A 27,640-nucleotide genomic window follows, 5' to 3' on the forward strand; every position below is an offset into this window, starting at 1 on the left:
ACACATAGACCCATAGACTCACACAGAGACCCATAGACTCACACAGAGACCGATAGACACACACAGAGACTCATAGACTCACACAGAAACCCATAGACTCACACAGAGACCCATAGACTCACACAGAGACCCATAGACTCACACAGAGACCCATAGACTCACACATAGACCCATAGACTCACACAGAGACCCACAGACTCACACAAAGACCCATAGACTCACACAGAGACCCATAGACTCACACAGAGACCCACAGACTCACACAGAGACCCATAGACTCACATAGAGACCCATAATTCGTTGTCCTTCCCCTGAAACTCCCATTAGCCCAATTGACTACGTCCGGTAAAAATAAAATCATCCACCTATGTCAGGTGTGCCGTGCTGGCCATTTGTTGTTGTTGTTGTTTTGACGTTCTGACCCCAATGCCCCCTACTGGATATGTGTAAATTAAGAGCTTCATAGCTCATCGTATTTCTCCTAGTATGAAATGACGCATTCCGATTCTGATTCATGGAGATGCTGTCGCTCACAGCACTTGCCCTCAACAGAGCGTGTGCGCTACACGGGGGAGCTTTGTCTTTTAAGGATTTGTGCAGAGAGAGAGAGAGAGCGAGCGTACGACGCAATGCAATCCTGATTAATGATTGCTCACTTACATTAAAACCGATGAGTGCAATCAACCCATTGGCACTTCAAATTAAGGCTGCCACCAATTTTACAATGAAAAGAAAATGTTTTATCGGCGGGGGGGGGGGGGGGGACGGGGTGGGTGGGCGCGAATGAAAATTAATTGCATTAAAATAATGACTCGGCGTTGGAGCTTATCAATATTCTACGCTGTGACCCTGCACCGGCCACGTGGCATGTCAAGGATCCAGCCTCGGGCGTCTGCGCATCTCCGGAGGAAGCGGTGAAGAGTCCTAGTTCGGAGAACGCGGGGAAGCGATTTGGCCGGAGCCGATGGAGAAAAATTAAGATCTATCTTCTTGGTTCTTTCGGTAAAGTCACGTAGAATGGAAATAATAAAATAATAAAAATAAAACATGATAAAATAATTGTATTTTTTTATTTATTTTATTATTTCCATTCATCTTCTTGGTTCTTTCGGTAAAGTCACGTAGAATGGAAATAATAAAATAATAAAAATAAAACATGATAAAATAATTGTATTTTTTTATTTATTTTATTTTATTATTTCCATTCATCTTCTTGGTTCTTTCGGTAAAGTCACGTAGAATGGAAATAATAAAATAATAAAAATAAAACATGATAAAATAATTTTCACGACGTTTCGGCCACAACGCAAGCAGCCGTCCTCAGGTGAAGAACATGTCTGTCGGAAAGACAGCGTCTGAATGAGACGTCTGAATGAGACGCTGTCTTTCCGACAGACCTGTTCTTTACCTGAGGACGGCTGCTTGCATTGTGGCCGCAACGTCGTGAGAATTATTTTATGATGTTTTATTTTTATTATTTTATTACTTCCCTTCTATGTGACTTTACCGAAAGAACCAAGAAGATGAATCCCTGCAGTCACGAAAGAAGCTTCAAATCGAGATGAAGATTTAGTTCACGTCTCGCCCAGGTGGCGACTCGTTAACTCGATCTTGCTGTATATTTGGAGTTTGCGTGTCTCTCTCTCTCTCTTTCATCATCATCATCAGGTGGCTAAGAGATGTTAACTACCTCGCCTGGTATGCAGGAGGTCGTGGGTTCGATCCCGACCCTGACCCTATTCTGTGTGTGTATGATTATTGTGTGTGTGTGATTATTCTGTGTGTGTGTGAATATTTTGTGTGTGTGAATATTCTGTGTGATTATTCTGTGTGTGTGATTATTTTGTGTGTGTGTGTGAAAATTCTGTGTGATTATTCTGTGTGTGTGATTATTCTGTGTAATTATTCTGTGTGTGTGATTATTCTGTGTGTGTGATTATTTTGTGTGTGTGATTATTCTGTGTGTGATTATTCTGTGTGTGTGATTATTCTGTGTGTAATTATTCTGTGTGTGTGATCATTTTGTGTGAGTGATTATCCTCCCCGTCGTTACTGTCACTAAGAAATAATTCTCCGCGCGGCTAAAATCACGACATCGATTGTAATCGCCGTTGTTCATTCGCACCGAACCTTGGGTTTTGGTGTCCCAAAAAAAAGCGTACGGTGAACAGAACCGCAGCTGCGAGACAAAAATACAATAACAACAACAATAACAACAACAATAACAACAACAATAACAACAACAACAATAACAACAACAATAACAACAATAATAACAACAACAATAACAACAACAACAATAACAACAACAATAACAACAACAATAACAACAACAATAATAACAACAACAATAACAACAACAATAACAACAACAACAAACGAACAGCAGCGGCGGCAAGGTCGTCGTGGATTGCACGGGGCAGGGTGGCACTGGAGGACGCAGAGCAGCGGCCTGGAGTTTCTAAGATGAATAAGAGGTGTTGAGAGAGGGAGGGGTGGGATGGAGGGGAGGGAGAGAGGGGAGGGAGGGGAGGGAGGGTGGGGAGGGAGAGAGGGAGGGGATGGAGGGAGGCTGGGGAGGGAGGGGAGAGGAGAGAGGGGAGAGAGGGGAGGGAGGGGAGGGAGAGAGGGGAGGGAGAGAGGGGAGGGAGGGGAGGGAGGGAGGCTGGGGAGGGAGGGGGGGGGAGAGAGGGGAGAGAGGGGAGGGAGGGGAGGGATGGAGGGGAGGGAGAGAGGGGAGGGAGGGGAGGGAGGGTGGGGAGGGAGAGAGGGGAGGGAGGGGATGGAGGGAGGCTGGGGAGGGAGGGGAGGGGAGAGCGGGGAGTGAGGCAGGTGCAAGTCCTACTGACTCCCGGACAACACGGGGAGGGATCGTTTGTGATTGTCTATGCAGGCATTGCCCATAGACTGTTTTATGCCAAGGATTGCATCAAATGCAATCTTTGCAAAGAAGAGGGCCACTTCCGAAGGGATTGCCCTAAACCGACGACGCCAAGGGTCGGAGAAAAGAGTGGGGAGGAGGGAGGCACAGCAGAGGGGGGAAAGCAGCAAGAGCCCCCACTGCAACAAGGCCCCCAACAGCCCACACCGGACCAGCCAGCCACGCAGCCTCCTACACCTGAGGTAGTGGCCCCAACATCGCCACCTCAAGCGACTAATCGCAAGAGGAAAAATACTGAAGAAACCGGATCGCAAGGGTCTAATTCAGAGGAGGAACCCCTCCCAGACCTCGAACCGGAAGAAGCGGTGAAACCTCCCACACCGGGGGAGGAAGCAGAACAGCTGCCGGACGCCGACGACATGGTTTTCGCCATCCCGGACGCCACGCCGAGTGACGCGCGGGCGGCGAGGAAGAAACTCGTCATAAGGAAGAAGCAGCGTGTGTCTGGGGACGGGTTTCCACAGCAGGAGAGCGCGGACGATGAAGGCGACATCGCCACGGAAATCGACCCGTCTACTGCGGTGATAGAGACTCACTCCCCACCAGCAATGCATGAAACGATGACAGATCCTATTGGCTCAGCCCTCGACCAAGAGGAGGAAGTCGGTGGAGAGTCATCAAGCACACTCACCGAGGATGAAATGGATGGGAATGACGAGGAAGGTCCCCGTCCCACTGCTGACCCAAAACCAGTGGAAGAAACACCCCGGGGCCATCCACCCGAAGAGCCTGAGCAGGAGACATCCCAAATCGTCCACGACACTGGGGGAGAGGATGCCGCTGGGCCATGCGCCAGCCCAGCCGCTGCAGCTCTTCCAGCAGAGACGGACGCCGGGGTAATCGACTCTGATCGGGACGACTGCCTCAGTGTGGGGAGCGACAGCAGCCAGGAGTCTACAGTCCTTGACTCTCAGACTTGCCTGGTCTCCTCGGAAGATCTCTGGAAATTCCTTGATGACACCAACCTGAGGAAGGACAGAGCGGACATGGCCATGGTTCGATGGAAGGACAGCAAGGCAATAAAGGCCTCTGTGACTCAAGCCGACAGAGTCCTCGCCAATCAGGGACTCAAGTCCCGGGGCAAGGAGAGGGCAAAGCTGAGATATTTCCGCAGACAAATTAGGAAGTGGGAGGACATGGAGGCAAGCAAAAACCAATGCCTATGTACATCGCCTCCCTAAACGTGAACGGCTGCAGGGAGGCAGTGCGGAGGTTTTCCGCGATGTCTCTTGCGAGGAAACACGCTGCCTCTGTCTTCTTCATTCAGGAGACGCATCTCACGGTCGAGGACGAGGATGACTGGAGAAAGGAGTGGGGAGGGGACTCCTTCTACAGCCACCTTGACAACACCTCCTGTGGAGTCGCGACCCTGTTCGCTAAAGGGTTTCATCCCGAGCTCATCACCCAGACCGAAGTGGTGAAGGGAAGGCTGCTCGCGGTAACGGTCAGGGTGGGCGATGTCACCACCCACCTACTGAACGTGTACGCGCCGGTCAACAACAAGGAGAAGATCCCGTTCCTGCACCTCCTGAGGAGGCACCTGGCTGGGATCCCGGACGACGAGTGCGTGATTGTGGGTGGCGACCACAACTGCACAATCGGCGCCCTGGATCGTTCGGGAAGGCAGCAGGGGGGAGTTGGGCCGAAGAGGGAGATGCAGGGACTACTGGAGGACGCCGCCTTGGTGGACGTGTGGCGCATACATCACCCTGGCCAACGCCAGTTCACGTACACGAGGACGAGGCGCGATGGCTCGGTGACACAGTCCAGGCTCGACAGATTTTACATCTCTAAGAACTTTGTGACGTGCGCCATAACGTCTGGCATCAGGGCGGCACCCTTCACGGATCACAACCTCATTGTGCTCCGTGTCAGGCTGGAGAGAGCCCGCGAGGGTGCATCCCACTGGCATTTTAACAACTCGCTGCTGGGGGATGGCACCTTCATAGAGATGTTCGAGGACTTCTGGGAAGAGTGGCAAAAAACCAAAACGCAGTTCGAGTCTCTGGCCCAATGGTGGGACATGGGCAAAGTGCACACCAGGCTGTTGTGCCAACAATACACCTGGGGGAGCACCAGACTGAAGAACGCGGACATCACCGACATGGAAGCCCGGGTCCTCGATTTGGAGAGTCGCCTCGCCGAGGACAATGACCCTGCTCTTCTCCGAGAATACGAGGAGATTAGGGAGCGTCTCAAAGGCCTACAGGAGGAGCAGACGAGGGGAGCGTTTGTGCGATCCCGGGTGAAGCTCATCACAGACCTCGACACGGGATCCCCGTTTTTCTACTCCCTCGGGAGGCAGAACGGGAGACGCAAATACATGGAGTGCCTCTTTGATGGTGACGGTGTCCTGGCGCACGAACTCCAGCAGAAGTCGACCATCATCAGAGACTTCTACGGCAGCCTGTTCTCCCCTGAAGAAACATCGGGAGCGGCCCAGGCGGAGGCATGGAGCGGTCTACCCACCCTGGAGGAAGACGGGAAAGAGCTGCTGGAGCTAAAGCTCACCAGGAATGACCTTGACGCAGCTGTAGGAGGACTGGCCCCAAATAAATCCCCAGGGTTAGACGGGCTAACAGGGGAGTTTTACGCCGCTTTTTGGCCATCCCTACGGGAGGACTACAGAGAGGTGCTGGAGGAAGCCTCTGTCACCGGGGTGATGCCTCAGTCTTGGAGGAGGGCGGTGCTCACTCTGCTTCCCAAGAACGGAGACCTGAGGCACCTACAAAACTGGCGTCCGGTGTCCCTCCTGAACACCGACTACAAAATATTGACGAAGGCTCTCTCCCTGCGACTGAAAGGGGTGATTGCACAAGTCGTAAACAGGGACCAGTCCTACACCATCCCCGGACGATCCATCCACGACGGCATCTTCCTGGTCAGAGACCTCATCGCGATGTCCCAGAGGTTGGGCATCCCAATCGCGTTTCTGGCCCTTGACCAGGAAAAGGCTTTTGACAGAGTGGACCACAAATACCTGCTGGGAACCCTCAAGGCCTTTGGTTTTGGAGATGGGTTTGTCCGAACGATCCGCCTACTCTACACCAAGGCGGAGTGCATGATCAAGATCAACGGCACCCTCACTGCCCCTGTCAAATTCGACCGAGGAGTGAGACAGGGATGCCCATTGTCGGGCCAACTTTATGCACTGGCATTAGAGCCTTTCCTGAATCTCATAAGGCGGAGACTCAGCGGCCTGGTGCTCAGGGAACCAAATGTCAGTTTGGTCCTGACGGCATACGCCGATGACATCCTCCTCATCCTTCGTTCCCTGGATGATGTCGCCCTGCTGCACGAGTGTCAGGAGGTCTTTTCGAAGGCCTCCTCATCCAAAATGAACTGGCAAAAGTGCAGCGGCCTGCTGGTTGGAGCGTGGGACATGACCGAGTGTCCGGAGAAGGCAAAAACCATCAATTGGAGCACAACATCGCTGCACCACCTGGGGGTCTTCCTGGGACCAGAGGAGGAACCACCGCAAAGGAACTGGGTCGAGCTGGAGGAGAAGGTGAAGGAGCGGCTGGGCACCTGGAGTCGCCTGTGCAAGTTCCTCACCTTCAGGACAAAGACGTTGGTGGTGAACCAGCTGGTGACGTCCATGCTGTGGCACCGACTCTTCTCCCTGCACCCCCCCATGAGCCTCGTTAACGCGCTTCAGAAGCGGGTCCTCGACTTCTTCTGGTCGGGCAGAGGACACCGGGTCGCGGCTGGGGTCCTGGCCCTGCCACTGGACGAGGGCGGTCACGGGCTGGTGTGCGTGCGGAGTCAGCTGGCCACCTTCCGACTGCAGGCCGCACAAAAGTTCCTGCACGCCACCACCCCTGCACCAGCCTGGAGCGTCACGGCCTCCTTCCTACTTAAACAGCTGGGGGGTCTGCAGTGCTCCAAACAACTATTCTATATGGACCTGCAGGGCCTCCCACTGGGACAGCTGCCACCTTTCTACAGGAGCGTCCTGCAGACGTGGAGCTCCCTCGCCGTCAGGAGGCTGAACCAGCCGCAATCGGCCGAGGATCTGGTCTTCGAACCGATCCTCAGGAACCCGCAGACAAAGCTGCCGTCCACCACCGCCACCCCCGGCATGGAGAGGCGCCTCACCAACGCGCGGCTCACCAGGATGGGAGATCTGGTGGAGCCTGGAACACGGGGCCGGTGGCTCGGACCAGCAGACATGGCCGCAAAGACAGGGCTGCAATCGCTCCGGGTGGCTGCCCGGATCCTGGCCGAAGCCAAGGGGGCCTTCTCAGCGGCAGCGGGGAGAACGCCCCCCATCGGCGTTGGGGATCACGAAGCCCCTCTCGGTCCCCCTCCACCGGAGCTCTCCGTCGTGCCACTGCGTCGCCAATGCCGACAAGCGAAGGCGGATCACAACCTGTGCCGGCTGGAGGACCTACCAGAGGTGGCCTTCGCAAATGTCAAGAGGAAGGTGCTCTACTCCTACATGGTCCGGTTTCACCAACAGGACACCCTGAGGAGCCATAAGGACCATGCCTGGAGGAAAGCCCTGCCCTGCATCTCTCCGGAGAGGCCTCGCTGGAGGCAACTCTACTCCAGCCCGACGTACAACCGCATCGGCGACCTCAGCTGGAGCATCGCCCACGGCACCGTCACCACCAACGCCTCCCTGGCGCGCTTCACCGACACGCCCCCGGAGTGCCGGTTCTGCGGAAAAGTGGAGACGGTGGCGCACCAATACGTGGAGTGCAAGAGCCTGGACTCGCTGTTCAAGGTCCTGAGAAACATCCTCCTAAAGTTCAGCCTCCACTTCTCCCCGACGGTCCTCATTTTTGGATACCGAAAGGGCGACGGATCCCAACATCTTCAGGGGCTGGTCAACGTGCTCGTCGGCTACGCCAAGCTCGCCATATACAGGGCGAGGAAGGTGGCCCTGGAGGGGAAACGTCCGGCCAGCAGCCTGGGCATCTTCCGCGCTCTGGTCGGAGCCAGGGTGTGGCTGGAGTTCCGCCATGCGCGGCTGACCCACGCCGTGCCGGCCTTCAAGGAGCAGTGGGCGATGGAGGAGGCCGTGTGCTCCGTGGCAGATGACGGGGAGCTCTGCATGCTGTTATGAGCTACCCGTCGGAGGCCGTCGGACTGCGAGGGGGGCGGCGTACATAACGAGAGAGTGAGCGCGAGAAAAGGAGCGAGAGAATGAGCGAGAGAGAGAGCGAGCGAGCGAGCGAGCGAGAGAGTGAGCGAGAGAGTGAGCGAGAGAGCGAGCGAGCGAGCGAGCGAGCGAGTGAGCGAGAGAGCAAGCGAGCGAGCGAGCGAGGGAGAGAATGAGCGAGAGAGCGAGCGAGCGAGGGCAACATAAAGCCCCGTTAAAAAAAAAATAATAATAAAAAAAAAAATTACGAAATGATGAACGAAACAAAGTGCCGAATACACCGAGCATCTTCTTGTTTCCACTGATCGTAAAAAAAAAAAAAAAAAAAAAAAAAAAAAAAAAAAAAGAGAGAGGGGAGAGAGGGGAGGGAGGGGAGGGATGGAGGGGAGGGAGAGAGGGGAGGGAGGGGAGGGAGGGAGGGGAGGGAGAGAGGGGAGGGAGGGGATGGAGGGAGGGGATGGAAGGCGACGGACCCCAACATCTTCAGGGGCTGGTCAACGTGCTCGTCGGCTACGCCAAGCTCGCCATGCACAGGGCGAGGAAGGTGGCCCTGGAGGGGAGACGTCCGGCCAGCAGCCTGGGCATCTTCCGTGCTCTGGTCGGAGCCCCCAGGGTGTGTGGGCTGGAGTTCCGCCATGTGGCGCGGCTGACCCACGCCGTGCCGGCCTTCAAGGAGCAGTGGGCGATGGAGGAGGCCGTGTGCTCGGTGGCAGATGACGGGGAGCTCTGCGTGCTGATATGAGCTACCCGTCGGAGGCCGTCGGACTGCGAGAAGGGCTGCGTGCAGAACGAGAGAGAGAGCGAGAGGTGGGGGTTTACATAAAGAAAAGTTTAAATAAAATAAAAAAAATACGAAATGATGAACGAAGCAAAGTGCCGACTACACCGAGCATCTTCTTGTTTCCACTGATCGTAAAAAAGGGGATGGAAGGTGGGGATGGAGAGAGGGGAGGAAGGGGAGGAAGGGGAGGGAGGGGTGGGAAGGAGGGGATGGAGGGAGGGGATGGAGTGAGGGGAGGGAGGGAGGGGAGGGAGGGAGAGGTGAAGGGAGGGAGGGAGGAGATGGAGTGAGGGGAGGGGATGGAGGGGAGGGAGGGGAGGGAGGGGAGGGAGGAAAGGACGAAGGGAGGGATGAAGGTGAGCGAGGGAGCGAGGGAGGGAGGGAGGGGGATGGGAGGCTAAGAAAGAGGCAAGGAACAAGATGAAACTCTCACGCTACGTGGACTTCCAGGGGAGCATCGTGTGGGGAGAATTCAGTCATGGGGTGCAGTGGGGGGATGTTCCCCAAGGATGCTTCAAAAATGTAAATTTAATTTAAAAAATAAAAAAATAAAAAATAAAAATAAAAAATTTACGAAATGATGATCGTAAAAAAATAAAATAAAAAAGGATGCTTCAATAGTGTCCCTGGCGTCTAGAAACCGTGTGTTCCTTTCAAAAATAAAACACGTGCATGCATTAGTGTGAACTCACGCGGCTGTACCACGTATAATTTTACGGGGAAATTGAGTTTTCAGGTGCGTACGTGGTACAGCCGTTTCAATACAGACAAAACAATTTACACGTGTTGTCAATTTGTGTGTGTTTTTCCCTGGCGATGGGACTTTATAAGATGAACGTTGACATGCATAAGGGCACGGGGTGACCAATAAGATTTGAATTGGTTTGTAACAAGGGAGGGCAATGCCTTTGTTCATATTTCCAGGAGCTCCAATTAGCACTGTTGGCTACGTACGCTGCGAAAAACGTTTAACATAGATACTGCCCATAGACTAACACTGCACCATAGACTCAACACTGCCCAAAAACTAACACTACCCATAGACTCAACACTGCCCATAGACTCAACACTGCCCAAAAACTAACACTACTCATAGACTCAACACTGCACATAGACTCAACACTGCCCATAGACTCAACACTGCCCAAAAACTAACACTGCCCATAGACTCAACACTGCCCAAAAACTAACACTGCCCATAGACTCAACACTGCCCATAGACTCAGCACTACTCATAGACTCAACACTGCCCATAGACTCAACACTGCCCATAGACTCAGCACTGCCCATAGACTCAACACTGCCCATAGACTCAACACTGCCCATAGACTCAACACTGCACATAGACTCAACACTGCCCATAGACTCAACACTGCCCATAGACTCAACACTGCCCATAGACTCAACACTGCCCATAGACTCAACACTGCCCAAAAACTAACACTGCCCATAGACTCAACACTGCCCAAAAACTAACACTACTCATAGACTCAACACTGCACATAGACTCAACACTGCCCATAGACTCAACACTGCCCATAGACTCAGCACTGCCCATAGACTCAACACTGCCCATAGACTCAACACTGCCCATAGACTCAGCACTGCCCATAGACTCAACACTGCCCATAGACTCAACATTGCCCATAGACTCAACACTGCACATAGACTCAACACTGCCCATAGACTCAACACTGCCCATAGACTCAACACTGCCCATAGACTCAACACTGCCCATAGACTCAACACTGCCCATAGACTCAACACTGCCCATAGACTCAACACTGCCCATAGACTCAGCACTGCCCATAGACTCAACACTGCCCATAGACTCAACACTGCCCATAGACTCAACACTGCCCATAGACTCAACACTGCCCATAGACTCAACACTGCCCATAGACTAACACTGCCCATAGACTCAGCACTGCCCATAGACTCAATATTGCACCTCCGATTCGCGCGCTTGGCTAGGCACGGGGGGGGGGGGGTGTCGTCTAGGGCCGTCCATAAATGACGTCACGCACTTAGGGGTCGGGGGGGGTCAGACATTTGTGACTATGTGTGACGAGGGGGGGGGGGGGGTTGAGAAATGTGACGTCACATCAAAATGCGCAACTTTAAATAAATATAGACAACACGTTCTACCTAATTAAATAGACTTTTTTTATAAATGTTTTCTCTTACAACATCAGAGTGCAGCGCCACATTAAATACGCACTTCAATGACAAGAGTTTAAAGCGATTTGAAGCATGTTTTATTTTCAAAATGGAAATGTTTTTTTGGGGGGGCAGAGCTTTGTGACGTCATATTTGTCGGGGGGGGGGTCTGACTTTTTGTGACTCCGTGTGACGACCCATAGACTCACACAGAGACCCATAGACTCACACAGAGACCCATAGACTCACACAGAGACCCATAGACTCACACAGAGACCCATAGACTCACACAGAGACCCATAGACTCACACAGAGACCCATAGACTCACACAGAGACCCATAGACTCACACAGAGACCCACAGACTCACACAGAGACCCACAGACTCACACAGAGACCCACAGACTCACACAGAGACCCACAGGCTCACACAGAGACCCGTAGACTCACACAGAGACCCACAGACTCACACAGAGACACACAGACTCACACAGAGACCCACAGACTCACACAGAGACCCATAGACTCACACAGAGACCCACAGACTCACACAGAGACCCATAGACTCACACAGAGACCTATAGACTCACACAGAGACCCATAGACTCACACAGAGACCCATAGACTCACACAGAGACCCATAGACTCACACAGAGACCCATAGACTCACACAGAGACCCATAGACTCACACAGAGACCCATAGACTCACACAGAGACCAATAGACTCACACAGAGACCCATAGACTCACACAGAGACCCATAGACTCACACAGAGACCCATAGACTCACACAGAGACCCATAGACTCACACAGAGACCCATAGACTCACACAGAGACCCATAGACTCACACAGAGACCCATAGACTCACACAGAGACCCATAGACTCACACAGAGACCCACAGACTCACACAGAGACCCACAGACTCACACAGAGACCCACAGACTCACACAGAGACCCACAGGCTCACACAGAGACCCGTAGACTCACACAGAGACCCACAGACTCACACAGAGACACACAGACTCACACAGAGACCCACAGACTCACACAGAGACCCATAGACTCACACAGAGACCCACAGACTCACACAGAGACCCATAGACTCACACAGAGACCTATAGACTCACACAGAGACCCATAGACTCACACAGAGACCCATAGACTCACACAGAGACCCATAGACTCACACAGAGACCCATAGACTCACACAGAGACCCATAGACTCACACAGAGACCCATAGACTCACACAGAGACCAATAGACTCACACAGAGACCCACAGACTCACACAGAGACCCACAAACTCACACAGAGACCCACAGACTCACACAGAGACCCACAGGCTCACACAGAGACCCGTAGACTCACACAGAGACCCACAGACTCACACAGAGACACATAGACTCACACAGAGACCCACAGACTCACACAGAGACCCATAGACTCACACAGAGACCCACAGACTCACACAGAGACCCACAGACTCACACAGAGACCCACAGACTCACACAGAGACACATAGACTCACACAGAGACCCATAGACTCACACAGAGACCCATAGACTCACACAGAGACCCACAGACTCACACAGAGACCCACATACTCACACAGAGACCCACAGACTCACACAGAGACCCACAGACTCACACAGAGACCCACAGACTCACACAGAGACCCACAGACTCACACAGAGACCCATAGACTAACACAGAGACCCATAGACTAACACAGAGACCAACAGACTCACACAGAGACCCATAGACTCACACAGAGACCCACAGACTAACACAGAGACCCACAGACTAACACAGAGACCCATAGACTCAGGGAGTTGGGGTGGCGGGGGGTGTCAAAAATCGTCCCAAATCGCGTGACGCCATATATGAACGACCCTCTCTGGCCATTGTGGCGTGTAGGGTCAAGAGCGCTGCAGCCTCAGTCGCATTTGTGTTCCCGAGCCTCGGTGGCGCGCTACTGAAAGCGCTCGCTTTGTCCATCCTGGATCCAACGTTGCAGGCACCTCGCGTTCGATGCGTCGGTCCACAATCGCCGGGGTTTATTGAACGCGAGGGTTGGTTCTCTCGCGACTCGTGGCGATGTAAGGGTGGATGGGGGGGTGGGAATTCCACGTTTCTATGGCGGGGAGGGGCGGTGGTTGTTTCTTTATTTGCGGGATAATAGCCCTTTGGCTTCCCGCAAAACGGAATTTGATTTCGAGGACTACGGAGAGATGGCGGCGGCGGTGATGGTGATGGTGGTGGCAGTGACGGTGATGATGGTGATGGTGGTGGCAGTGACGGTGATGATGGTGATGGCGGTGACGGTGGTGATGGTGGTGGTGGGGATGGTGGTGATGGTGGTGGTGGTGATGGTGGTGGTAACGGTGATGGCGGTGACGGTGCTGACGGTGATGGCAGTGACGGTGGTGGTGGTGGTGAGGGTAGTGATGGTGATGATGGTGGTGGTGACGGTGATGGCAGTGACGGTGATGATGGCAGTGATGGTGATGATGGTGGTGGTGACGGTGTGATGATGGTGGTGACGGTGATGGTAGTGACGGTGGTGATGGTGGTGACGGTGGTGATGATGATGGTGGTGACGGTGATGGTGGTGACGGTGGTGATGGTGGTGACGGTGGTGATGGCAGTGACGGTGGTGATGGTGGTGAGGGTAGTGATGGTGATGATGGTGGTGGTGACGGTGATGGCAGTGACGGTGGTGATGGCAGTGATGGTGATGATGGTGGTGGTGACGGTGGTGATGATGGTGATGATGGTGGTGGTGACGGTGATGGTGGTGACGGTGGTGACGGTGGTGACGGTGGTGATGGTGGTGACGGTGGTGATGGTGGTGACGGTGGTGATGATGATGGTGGTGGTTATGACGTTGACTGTGGTGATGATGATGGTGGTGGTTATGACGGTGATGGTGGTGATAGTGGTGATGGTGATGATGGTGATGGTGTTGATGGTGATGATGGCAGTGACGACGATGATGATGGCGGTTTAGACGATGTTTGTTTTATTCAAAGCTATAACTGTTGCATTTTGACTCGGAGCCCCAGTTCTTAATGCACTGGTTCAGTTCTGAGCTGTGTAGCTCTTTTTCAGACACAAATGATAGTTCAACGCAAGAGCCTCATCGTCATCATTGCGTGGAAATATATAGCAGCCAAATATTTTGAACGCCTGACGTTGATTCTAAATGTGGAGGGAAAAGCCGGAAAACCCAGAGTAAAATCCGCTCGACCACAGGGGAAAAGAGTGACACGCAAACTCCAAACATACTTGCTTGAGGGTCGTGATGTGAATGGATAGGTGAGTAGGTGAGTGAGTAGGTAAATCAGTGGGTAAGTGAATGGGTAGGTGAATAGGTGAGCAAGTGAGTGAGTAGATGAGTGAGTGATGTAAATGAGTGGGTGAGTCAGTGAGTGAGGTATGTGGATAGGTGAGTAGGTGAGTGAGTAGGTAAATAAGTGGTTAGATGAATGAGGTGAAAAGGTGAGCAGGTGAGTAAGTATATGAGTGAGTAGGTAAATGAGTGGGTAGGTGAGTGGGTAGATGGGTGAGTAGGTAAATGAGTGGGTAGGTGAATGGGTAGATGGGTGAGTAGGTAAATGAGTGGGTAGGTGAGTGGGTAGATGGGTGAGTAGGTAAATGAGTGGATAGGTGAGTAAGTAGATGAATGAGGAGGCAAATGAGTGGGTAGGTGAGTGGGTAGATGATTAAGTAGGTAATTGAGTGAGTAGGTGATTAGGTAAATTTAAGCCACCCTTGGCATGCCAACACAAGGTGCTCATTTCATTCAGAGTCGAACTAGGGCAGGTTCAGGACCGGTCCAGATATTCGTCACTGGTTCTAGACCACGGCCTAGAGTTGAACCCATGTGGATCAGGTACGTGGAGTGCAATGCTCTACCCACTGAACCCCTACGCCTTAGACTTTCTTTTTTCTGCATCGCGTCTCTAAGTTTCTAACTTGATAAATGGGCCGTGAACTTTCTGCACCGCATGCACATGAAGAACAATGCTCTACCCCGCATCGCCTGTAACAGACTCTTGGGGAACAAATGCTGTTAGCGAGCACCTATGAAGGCCGGCACGGCACACGAGGGGGTGGTTGGCCAGCACCACGCCCGGCCGCCTTTGTCTCCCTTGTGGTCAATATTTACACACAGCACCAGGTACTCATTTGAGGCTGAGTCGACCTAGGGGAGGCCCAGCACCGATTCAGATAATCGTCAATGGTGGTGTTGGCCGTGAGCGGGAATCGAACCCGGATCGCCAGGTTCGTAGCGCAGCGTAGCGCTAAGCGCTACACCACCGCTCCCCACACAGACACACACAACAACAACAACACAACAACAACCGCCATTCGTCACTAAGTGGCGGTGACGTCACCACGACGCTTGTGCCAGGCTATGTGCACCTTGAGGCCACGTGAAGTGTCGAACGCCCGCTGGCAGGATATCAGACACACACACACAGACACATACAACAACAACCGCCAATCGCCACTAAATGGCGGTGACGTCACCACGACGCTTGTGCCAGGCCATGTGCACCTTGAGGCCACGTGAAGTGTCGAATGCCCGCTGGCAGGAGGTCACGGGGCAGACCCAGCAGGTGCCACGGGTCGACTGACTGAGATGACCGAGATGACTGGCTGATGCACCACCTGTGCCCCCTACTGTGCCAACTTGCTGTGCTTTAGCCACCCGGCGCTCGGCTCGTTGTTGTGAGCGTCGCTCCTCCGCCCTCCGTTGTTGTTGGAGGGCGACCCACACACACACACTCACATTCTCACACGCACTCACACACTTGGTAATATCAATGCCGCGTGTTTGAAACCCCCGCCGATGACTGAAATCACGTTGTAAACATTGGCCCATTACTGAGATGAGTTTTCGCGGCTGTGTGTATCGCTCAGCTTGCTTTGCAGCTGACGCCCAAAAGGATGATGACGATCGGTGAGGTCGCTTCATAGCGCGGGTGCTGCAGACGCACATTTTGCTCGGCGTTGAAATTCAGATTTACGTGTGACAATTTTTTTTTGGAAAAAAAATAAAAACTCGTCGGATTTATTTGCTCAAAGAAGGCAAAAGAGAAAAGAGGGGGGGGGAGGGTGTGAAGCCCTTAACGTTTTATTTTTTATCGTGTAACTTTGCAATGCAAGTTCGTGATTTTTTTAAATCCTTTATATTAAGTTCACTTGCTTGCTTGCTTGCGCGCTTACGACCGTGCAAATCTTTCGGTCGTTTTTTAACCCACTTCCCGTGATCCAATCGAGCTGACATTTTGCACACAGACTCGTTGTGCGTGACAATTTATTTTCGTGAAAAATTTTTTCCAAAATGTTCCACTTTTTAGGATTTTTTTTTTAATATTTAATTTAAAATACCAATGTGATAAAATGAAACTCTTACTCAAGAAAAACAGAAATGAATAATAAAATAAAACCGATGCCACGCGTATAAAGGATTTATAGTGAAAAACTTAGTTTTTACGGGTTACTTTTTTTATACTCGCTGTCCAGCTATGCTACGGAACGTCACGGGTGGCAAGATGTTAACTCCCTCGCCTGGTGTGCAGGAGGTCGTGGGTTCGATCCCGATGCCTCCCGTATATGTGGAGTTTGCGTGTCTCTCTCTGTCTCGACCGGTGGTCGCGTGGGGAGGGGCAAGAAGGTGAATCCCTGCAGTCATACCAAGGCAGGAGTGGCTTTCGGACAAATTTCGTGTTTTGCAGCAATATTCAAGCGGCATCCCAGATTTACTCAATTCTGATTCTGATCATTCCATTAGGTGGGTAACTGCGAAGAATTTGATTCCCGCTCACGGCTAACGTCAGTGGCAAATACCTGCACCGGACCTGTGCCTCTCCTAGGTAGACTCAGCCTCAAATAAGTGCCTGATGCGGTGTGTGTAAGCAAACGAATGGGGCCGGGCACGGTGTTAGCCACCCACCCCATTTGTGTGCCGTGCCGGCCTTCATAGGTGCTGCTCGCTCGCCCAGCTTGGCCTCAACAGTTTGTTAAAGGCTGTCTAGGCAAGGGGTGGGCACAGTGCCAGATTAAGTTAAGTGCGGGGCCTGTAAAATATGTTAGAAAGGGGCCCTAAATAAAATAAAATAAAACACGCATAACTATTAAAACACACACATGTTTTACTTGCATGGTAAAGCAATTGTATTTTTCCATTTGCTACACAGCCAAATAATACGACAAATCGCTAACCTTCAACACCCAGTCGTTCATAAAATTCGAAGGCGGCATAGTACTATAGTAATAGAGCAAGTGCAGAAGCACTGAACCGGAATCGATAGCTTGAAAGCGTTTAGCGTGGGGGCCCTTGAAAGTGCGGGGCCAGTATAGATACTTATGCTGCTACGATCATCAGGCGCTGGGTGGGCATTTCTGTCTTTAATTTTCGATTTAAAGCTTTCGTGACTGCAGGGATTCATCTTCTTGGTTCTTTCGGTAAAGTCACGTAGAAGGGAAGTAATACAATAATAAAAATAAAACATAATAAAATAATATAAATTATTACTAAATAAAACATACTAAAATATTATAAATTATTTTCTTACATGTTATTTTTATTATTTTATTATTTCCTTTCTACGTGACTTTACCGAAAGAACCAAGAAGATGAATCTCTGTCTTTGTTTGTGGGGAGGGCCTTGACAAAGCCGTTCACACCGTGACCTACGAACCACGTGACCTAGGTTATAGCCCTGCACTTTAAAAGGCAATTGGTGACAAGGGGGGGGTGGAGGTGAAGGGGTCATTTGACCTCGGTGGTGGGTGACCCTTTGAGGTCAACTCGGCCATGTTGACTAAGATCTCGGGCACGGTGCATTAAACAATCATGTGCGCCTACACCCTCCACCCCCCTCCATCCCCTACCCACCCATCTCCCCCCGCCACACTCTGCGCAAAGGGGCCGTCCATATATGACGTCACGCACCTGGGGGGGGGGGGGTTGAGAAATGTGACGTCACATCAAAATGCGCAACTTTAAATAAATATAGACAACACGTTCTACTTAATTAAATATACTTTTTAATAAATGTTTTCTCCTACAACATCAGAGTGCAGCGCCACATTAAATACGCACTTCAATGACAATAGTTTAAAGCGATTTGAAGCATATTTTTTTTGGGGGGGGGGGCAGAGCTTTGTGACGTCATATTTGAGGGGCGTTGCTTGCCAAACGCGCTGTGACGTCGGCGGTGACGTCAACAGTGACGACATCGGCGCGCGAACGGCTGACGGAGATTCTCGATGACGTCATCTACACACGTGGTTTTTTTTGTGTCGTTGGTTCAACACGGGGGCTGTCGCAAGCAATGTCATCCCCCCAGTAGAGGTTTTTAGTCGCAGGTGGCATTTAACGTTAAGGTGGGGGTGGTGGTGGTGGGGGTGGTAGTGGTGGTGGTGGGGGTGGTGAGGGTGGTGGTGGGGGTGGTGGTGAGGGTGGGGGTGGTGGTGGGGGTGGTGGTGGTGGGGGTGGTGGTGGTGGTGGGGGTGGGGGTGAGGTTGGTGAGGGTGGTGGTGAGGGTGGGGGTGGTGGGGGTGAGGGTGGTGGTGGTGGTGGGGGTGGTGGTGGTGGTGGGGGTGAGGGTGGTGGTGGTGGGGGGTGGTGGTGGGGGTGGTGGTGGTGGGGGGTGGTGGTGAGGGTGGGGGTGGTGGTGGTGGGGGTGGTAGTGGTGGTGGTGGGGGGTGGTGAGGGTGGTGGTGGTGGTGGTGGTGGTGGGGGTGGTGGTGGTGGTGGGGGTGGTGGTGGTAGTGGGGGTGGTGGTGAGGGTGGTGGTGAGGGTGGGGGTGGTGGTGGTGGTGAGGGTGGTGGTGGTGGTGGGGGTGGTGGTGGGGGTGGTGGTGAGGGTGGTGGGGGTGGGGGTGGTGGGGGTGGGGGTGGTGGTGGTGAGGGTGGGGGTGGTGGTGGTGGGGGGTGGTGGTGGTGGTGGGGGTGGTAGTGGGGGTGGTGGTGATGGTGGTGGTGGTGGAGGTGGGGGTGGTGGTGGGGGTGGTGGTGAGGGTGGGGGTGGTGGTGGTGGTAGTGGTGGGGGTGGTAGTGGTGGGGGGGGGGGGTGGTGGTAGTGGTGGTGGTGGAGGTGGTGGTGGGAGTGGTGGGGGTGGTGGAAGTGGTGGTGGTGGGGGTGGTGGTAGTGGTGGTGGAGGTGGTGGTGGTGGTGGTGGTGGTGGAGGTGGTGGTGGGGGTGGGGGGTGGTGGTGGGGGTGGTGAGGGTAGGGGTGGTGGTGGTGGGGGTGGTGGTGGTGGGGGGTGGTGGTGGTGGTGGTGGAGGTGGTGGTGGTGGTGGGGGTGGGGGTGGTGGTGGTGGTGAGGGTGGTAGTGGTGGGGGGGATGGGATTGCTGGGGTGTGGTGGTGGTGGGGGTGGTGGAGGTGGTTGTAGTGGTGGGGGTGGAAGTGGTGGGGGGGGGTGGTGGTAGTGGTGGGGGTGGTAGTGGTGGTGGGGGGGGGGGGGTGGTGGAGGTGGTGGGGGGGTGGTGCTGGGGGTGGTGATGGGATTGCTGGGGGTGGTGGAGGTGGTGGTGGTGGTAGTGGTGGGGGGGATTTCTGGGGGTGTGGTGATCGTGGGGGTGGTGGAGGTGGAGATGGTGGTGGGGATAGTGGTGGTGGTGGAGGTGGAGGTGGTGGAGGTGGTGGTGGGGATGGTGGTGGTGGTGGGGTGGAGGTGGTGGTGGTGGGGGAGAGATAAGGGCGAAGCTATAACCTTCTGACCCCTTCCCGAGTCTGACCTCCCCCGCTCGACCCCTCCCCCCTGACCCTCACTCCACCTCTGACATCTATCCCTTCCCTAGCCCCCCAATTCATTATTAATAGACGCACACCTACTCTCTCCGTGGCTACAACAGGGGGGGGGGGGTGCCGTTTGTGTTGGGATATTTTCGTGCGTGTTAATCTTCAATCAAGGTTTTGTTTTTTTTCTGCTCTCTAAATAAATAAATAAACGGCGCCGCGATTGAATGGGGGTTCGAAATGAGAGCTGGGGGAGAGACGAGGTGAGGGCGTGGAGGGGGGGGGGGGCAGCGGGGGGGTATCCAGGATTTGCTTGGGGCAGCAGATGTTGTGTTGAGATGGAGCTCTCCGTGCGTGTGATACTGTCTCGCTTGGAGGTCAAAAGGTCACAGTCGGCTTCCAAACCCTGCCCCTCCCCTGCCCCTCCCCCTCCCCTGCCCCCCCCCCCTGCCCCTGCCCTTCCTGCCTTGGTATGGACAGACAAAGACCCCCCTCCCGACGGTATAGCCTACATAGGCTGCTACGGCAAGTGCTGTCAGTCAGCAGCTACAAAGTATAGAGAATGATCAGAATCAGATTTTCTTTTTTACTGGAGGAGCTCTTGAGAAAATCTGGGACTCTGCTTGAATATTGCTGGAAAACTCCAAATTTGTCCGAAAGCCGCTCCTGCCTTGGTATGAACAGCCAAAGAACCCCCACGGTATAGCATACATAGGCTGCTACGGCAAGAGCTGTCAGTCAGCAGCTAAAGAGTATAGAGAATGATCAGATTTTCTTTTTTACTGGAGGAGCTCTTGAGAAAATCTGGGATGCCGCTTGAATATTGCTGCAAAACTCCAAATTTGTCCGAAATCCACTCCTGCCTTGGTATGAACAGACAAAGAACCCCCCTCCCCACGGTATAGCCTACATAGGCTGCTACGGCAAGAGCTGTCAGTGAGCAGCTACAGAGTATAGAGAATGATCAGAATTAGAATTTTTGTTTTACTAGAGGAACCTTTGAGCGAATCTGGAATACCGCTTGAATATTTCTGCAAAACTCCAAATTTGTCCGAAAGCCACTCTGTCTTGGTATGAACAGCCAAAGAACCCCCCACGGTATAGCCTACATAGGCTGCTACGGCAAGTGCTGTCAGTCAGCAGCTACAGAGTATAGAGACGTCAGCAAACGTTGATGCGCGGTCACGCAACTGCACACGGCGTCTTAAATTGATGAAATCGCGCGCGGCATTTTGTGTTCGAATGCAAAACGCCGTAGTTTTTACGCTGAGTTAAACGTAATCCCTTGCACAGTTCGTCAGCTTCGCCTGGATGTCAACGTGACGGCTCACGGAACTGGCTGAACGCCACGTGCTAATTGGTCAGAGCCTTGGAACGTTAATGTGATGAACATCGCAGCACCAGCAGTTGCGTGCTTCGGAATCATTATACGTTGGGAATCTGATAAGCTGCAAAGCTCTTTGTTTTGCGGATGTTCCAGTCGGGGCACGGGATAAAGAACGTTGCAATAACAGCAAACAAGGAAATTTCGATTTTAAGCTTCTTTCGTGACTGCAGGGATTCATATTCTTGGTTCTTTAGATAAAGTCACGTAGAAGGGAAATAATAAAATAATAAAAATATTAAACAATAAAATTATCACGACGTTTCGATTGCAATAATTCACGTGCAGCATTGCAATTGCATGAATGCCGCTATGTAAAAGTATTATTAACTAGTAAACTCACTGGTACACTCACTTACTAGTGCACTAACTAGTACACTCACTAACTAGTACACTAACTGGTACACTCACTAACTAGTACACTAACTGGTACACTCACTAACTAGTACACTAACTAGTACACTAACTAGTACACTCACTAACTAGTGCACTCACTAATACACTAACTAGTACACTCACTAATCAGTACACTCACTCGTACACTCACTAGTACACTCACTAGCAAACTCACTCACTAGTACACTAACTAGTACACTAACTCACTAGCAAACTCACTCTCTAGTACACTAACTAGTTCACTAACTAGTTCACTCACTAACGAGTACACTCACTAGTATACTAACTAGTACACTAACTAACTAGTACACTCACTAACTAATACACTCACTGGTACACTCACTAACTAGTACACTCACTAGTAGAACACTCGCTAACTAGTACACTAACTAGCACACTGGCTAATTCTCTACTTCATCTCGTTATTTATGCAGTAATGTTTTAGCTTTTGATTTGCAAAGCAGTGACGGTTTAATTTTTGTATCATCAGTGCCAGAGGATGGCTAACATATGTTGCAGCGTTGTGGGATGCAATTGCATGAATGACGCATTTGGAAATGAAATTACTATTATTAATAGTAATAGCAGCACGCGAATCATCTCGGCTTCATACCCACGCTAACAAGCCAAAGACAAAGATCCCCCTCAAAACCTCGAACAGACTGTAGGGGCAAGTGCTGTTAACGAGTACCTATGAAGGCAGGCACGGCACACGAGGGGGTGGGTGGCCAGCACCACGCCCGGCCGCCTTTGTCTTCCCAGTGGTGATGTTTACCACAAACCGCACCGGGTACTCATTTGAGGCTGAGTCGACCTAGGGGAGGCCCGCGACCGGTTCGCATAATCGTCAGCGGTGTTGGCCGTGAGCGGGAATCGAACCCGGGTCGCCAGGTTCATAGCGCAGCGTAGCGCTAACCGCTGCACCACCGCTCCCCACACACACACACATACACACGGCATAGTAACGGGTAATCATCATCATCTACATCTATAAAAGGGACATTTTTGAATATTTGTGTCTGTTCTAAATCTTCTTGGTTCTTTCGGTAAAGTCACGTAGAATTGAAATAATAAATAATAAAAATAAAACATTATTTTTTGTTTATTATTTTTTTTTATTTCAATTCTACGTGACTTTACCGAAAGAACCAAGAATATGAATCCCTGCAGTCACGAAAGAAGCTTTAAATCAATATCCAAGACAATAACTCAAGTCTCGGGCGAAGCCGGCTAGTAAAGCTGGTGGAATAACACACGACGATCAGGGAACGCGTGAGCCCTTTGTGAGTGTCGGCAAATCAATATTTGGTTTAACATCCAGCAATAGTAGTAACTAAATTTCGATTTAAAGCTTCTTTCGTGACTGCAGGGATTCATCTTCTTGGTTATTTCGGTAAAGTCACGTAGAAGGGAAATAATAAAATAATAAAAATAAAACATTATAAAATAATATAAATTATTACTTAATAAAACATAATAAAATAATATAAATTATTACTAAATAAAACATAATAAAATAATATTAATTATTTTATTATGTTTTATTTTCATTATTTTATTACTTCCCTTCTACGTGACTTTACCGAAAGAACCAAGAAGATGAATCTCTGTCTTTGTTTGTGGGGAGGGCCTTGACAAAGCCGTTCACACCGTGACCTACGAACCACGTGACCTAGGTTATAGCCCTGCACTTTAAAAGGCAATTGGTGACAAGGGGGGGGGAGGTGAAGGGGTCATTTGACCTCAATGGTGGGTGACCTTCTGAGGTCAACTAAGTTCTCGGGCATGGTGCATTAAACATACCCCCACCGCACTCTGCGCAATAGGGCCGTCCATAAATGACGTCACACACCTGGGGTGGGGGGGGGGGTCAGACATTTGTGACGATGTGTGACGCTGTCGCCTCGACAGACCTGTTCTTCACCTGAGGACGGCTGCTTGCGTTGTGGCCGAAACGTCGTGAGAATTGTTTTATTATGTTTTATTTTATTATTTTATTACTTCCCTTCTACGTGACTTTACCGAAAGAACCAAGAAGATGAATCCCTGCAGTCACGAAAGCTTTAAATCGAAATTTTATTACGTTTTATTTTCATTATTTTATTATTTCCCTTCTACGTGACTTTACCGAAAGAACCAAGAAGATAGTAGTAACTAGTAGTAGTAGGAGGCTTTTTCGACCTCCCCGCTTCTGATCATCGCAGCTGACAGGCTGACAAGTGACGACTTCGCATTCACCCAGCCCTCGATTAAAGAGCTAAAGATGAGGACGATTTGCCCACAACTCTGACCGTCCGCCTGAAAATGCTCGTTGTTGTTGTTTCGTGTTGTAGTCATTTTCGGCGAAACGTCACGGCGGTTCGAATTGTAACACATTCCTGCGGAGGGAGCTGGTAGGAACGTTGGGTTGCTCGGTCAATGGCCTGCAGGGTCAACGGCGGCGTGGTGTATTCCGCAAATATGCCCGACTGTGAGGGCGGGCACAAGCCGGCGTGAGTAGGTGAAACGTTGAGTTTTATAAGGGCACCACGGGGTGATCAGCCCCTCCCCACCCAGCCCCACCCTCCCCACCCAGCCCCTCCCCACCCTCCCCACCCAGCCCCTCCCCACCCTCCCCACCCTCCCCTCTCCACCCAGCCCCTCCCTCCCCACCCAGCCCCTCCCTGCACGACGGACACAATAATCCCCTGTGGGCTGGTGTAACCAGGAGGTTCCTACCAGTACTATGTATTTGTTTTCATGTTACCAGGCATGGCACCCACCGAGCTGTACAGCTCTTTATTTCAGAAGCAACGTCGCCATCACGAATGACAGCTCAACGAAGTGGCTCATCATCATCATTAACACTTGAGTCCACCAGCAGGGTCCACCACCTGAGTCCACCACTCATCATCACGTGGACATTCATAGCAGCAGACAAATTATCTAAACGCGTGGTGATGTTGATTTAGAACGTGGAGGTTCAACAACCGGAAGACCCAGAGAAAAATCCAGATACAGCAGCAGGCGTCAGGGTCGGGATCGAACCCACAACCTCCTGTATACCAGGCGAGGTAGTTAACATCTCCTAGCCACCGTGATGATGATGATGAGAGAGAGACACAAACTCCAAATATACAGCAGGCGTCAGGCTCAGGATCGAACCCACGACCTCCTGTGAACCAGGCGAGGTAGTTAACATCTCCTAGCCACCGTGATAATGATGATGAGAGAGAGACATGGAAACTCCAAATATACAGCAGCAGGTGTCAGGGTCGGGATCGAACCCACGACCTCCTGTACACCAGGCGAGGTAGTTAACATCTCCTAGCCACCGTGATGATGATGATGAGAGAGAGACACGCAAACTCCAAATATACAGCAGGCGTCAGGCTCAGGATCGAACCCACGACCTCCTGTGAACCAGGCGAGGTAGTTAACATCTCCTAGCCACCGTGATGATGATGATGATGATGAGAGAGAGACACGGAAACTCCAAATATATAGCAGCAGGCGTCAGGCTCGGGATCGAACCCATGACCTCCTGTGCACCAAGTGAGATAGTTAACATCTCCTAGCCACCGTGATGATGATGATGATGAGAGAAAGACATGGAAACTCCAAATATACAGCAGCAGGTGTCAGGGTCGGGATCGAACCCACGCCCTCCTGTACACCAGGCGAGGTAGTTAACATCTCCTAGCCACCGTGATGATGATGATGAGAGAGAGACACGCAAACTCCAAATATACAGCAGCAGGCGTCAGGCTCGGGATCGAACCCATGACCTCCTGTACACCAGGCGAGGTAGTTAACATCTCACCACGGAGAGAGAGAGACACACTCAAACTCCAAATATACAGCAGGCGTCAGGCTCGGGATCGAACCCATGACCTCCTGTGAACCAGGCGAGGTAGTTAACATCTCCTAGCCACCGTGATGATGATGAGAGAGAGAGACACGCAAACTCCAAATATACAGCAGCAGGCGTCAGGCTCGGGATCGAACCCACGACCTCCTGTACACCAGGCGAGGTAGTTAACATCTCCTAGCCACGGTGGAAGGGGGGGGGCACCTCCCCCGCCACCACTCCCTTCTCCCGACGGCTGGGAGAGACGCGTTCACATATATACGATATCTACTCCTCTATATATGTTTTTCTTAACACGATTTAATGTTTGCTTGGGTAAGCTTGCGCCATCCCGAGCAATAACATATTTATTTGATTTCCAACGTTGTTGCCGCTGCTGTTTCCTATAAACACAGCCCGGCACCTTGACCCAAGCAAAAGAATCCATTTATCCCGCAACACAAAAATGACCCCTTCCTTTTTTCGAGTCACGGTCCCTTGGATGAACATGTGCAAGGGAGCGGTGGCGCAGCGGTTAGCGCGCTGCGCTTTCGAAGCTGGCTGGCCCGAGTTGAGATTTCTCGCTCACGGCCAACATCAGTGACGATCACCTGAACCAGGTCGTGGGCCTCACCGAAGATAAAGCACCTGGTACCGCAGCGTAAACAAGTATAACCCGTAAAAACAAAGTTTTTCACTATAAATCCTTTATATGCGTGGCGGCTAGAGTCCTCTCATCCTCTGGCTTGAGATGGCTGCCACCTATGGGTCAGATGATTTCATGGCAGCATTAAGCAATTGGTAAATAAATATAATATTTTTGTCCCAAAAAGTGTAAAATTTTGGAGAAAAAATTTCACGAACATTAATTGTCACGCACAACGAGTCTGCGTGGAAAATGTCAGCTCGATTGGATCACGGGAAGTGGGTTAAAAAACGACCGAAAGATTTGCACGGTCCTAAGCAAGCAAGCAAGCGAACTTAATATAAAGGATTTAAATAAAAAATAATAGCATCGCCACCGGGGAGACAAAGGCGGCCGGGCGTGGTCTTGACCACCCCCCCGCCCGCCCCCGTCATCATTTGTGGCGGTAGTGGCGGCGAAGTGAATGTGTCGAGTGTGTGATGTCGGGTAAGGGAGCGGTGGCGCAGTGGTTAGCGCAGCTGCGGATACGCACCCCTCTCCCCCCCCCGTTGTCACGAGTTCGATTCCCGATCACGGCCACCACCGAATCACCAGCAACGAACACCTGAACCGGTCCTGGGCCTCCCGGTAGGTCGACTCAGCCTTAAATGACTACCTGGTGCAGTGTGGTAGTAAACATCGCTGCCGGGGAGACAAAGGCGGCCGGGTGTGGTTTTGGCTACCCACCCACCACCACCTCGTGCGCCGTTCTGGTCATTAATAGGTGCTCCTTTGGGGGCGTCCATAAATGACGTCACGAGATTTTGGACGATTTTTGACCCCCCCCCCCCACACGGCGTCACAAAAAGTCAGACCCCCCCCTCTCAAATATGACGTCACAAAGCTCTGCCCGCCCCCCCTACAAAAAAATATAAAACATGCTTCAAATCGCTTGAAACTATTGTCATTGTAGTGCGTATTTAATGTGGCGCTGCACTCTGATGTTGCAGGAGAAAACATTTATTACAAAGTCTATTTAATTAAGTAGAACGTGTTGTCTATATTTATCTAAAGTTGCGCATTTTGATGTGACGTCACATTTCTCACCCCCCCCCCTCCCCCCCTCGTCACACATCGTCACAAATGTCTGACCCCCACCCACCCCCCCCCCCCCCTAGGTGCGTGACTTCACTCAAGGCCCACTCGACCTTGAGTAGGTTTCTGGGTGCAGTGCGAGTGTTTATGGAACTTCCTTCACACCGTACGTCGTTCGGTGGGGGTGTCTTTATATTTGTTATATGCTCAAGATATGCAAAAACAACAACCGCCGTTCGCCACTAAGTGGCGGTGACATCACCACGACGCTTGTGCCAGGCTATGTGCACCTTGAGGCCACGTGAAGTGTCGAACGCCCGCTGGCAGGAGGTCAGGGGACAGACCCAGCAGGTGCCACGGGTCGACTGACTGAGATGACCGAGATGACTGGCTGATGCACCACCTGTGCCCCCTATTGTGCTAACTTGCTGTGCTTTAGCCACCCGGCGCTCCGCTTGTTGTTGTGAGCGTCGCTCTTCTGCCTTCCGTTGTTGTTTGAGTGCGACTGCCTCCAACTGCCCAGTAGCGTCCATCACGAGCCTCCTCCACAGACGCCGAT

The sequence above is a fragment of the Lethenteron reissneri genome, chromosome 59, assembly GCF_015708825.2.
Source record: "Lethenteron reissneri isolate LAM-NWPU_2019-01 chromosome 59, ASM1570882v1, whole genome shotgun sequence".
Lineage (NCBI taxonomy): Eukaryota > Metazoa > Chordata > Hyperoartia > Petromyzontiformes > Petromyzontidae > Lethenteron > Lethenteron reissneri.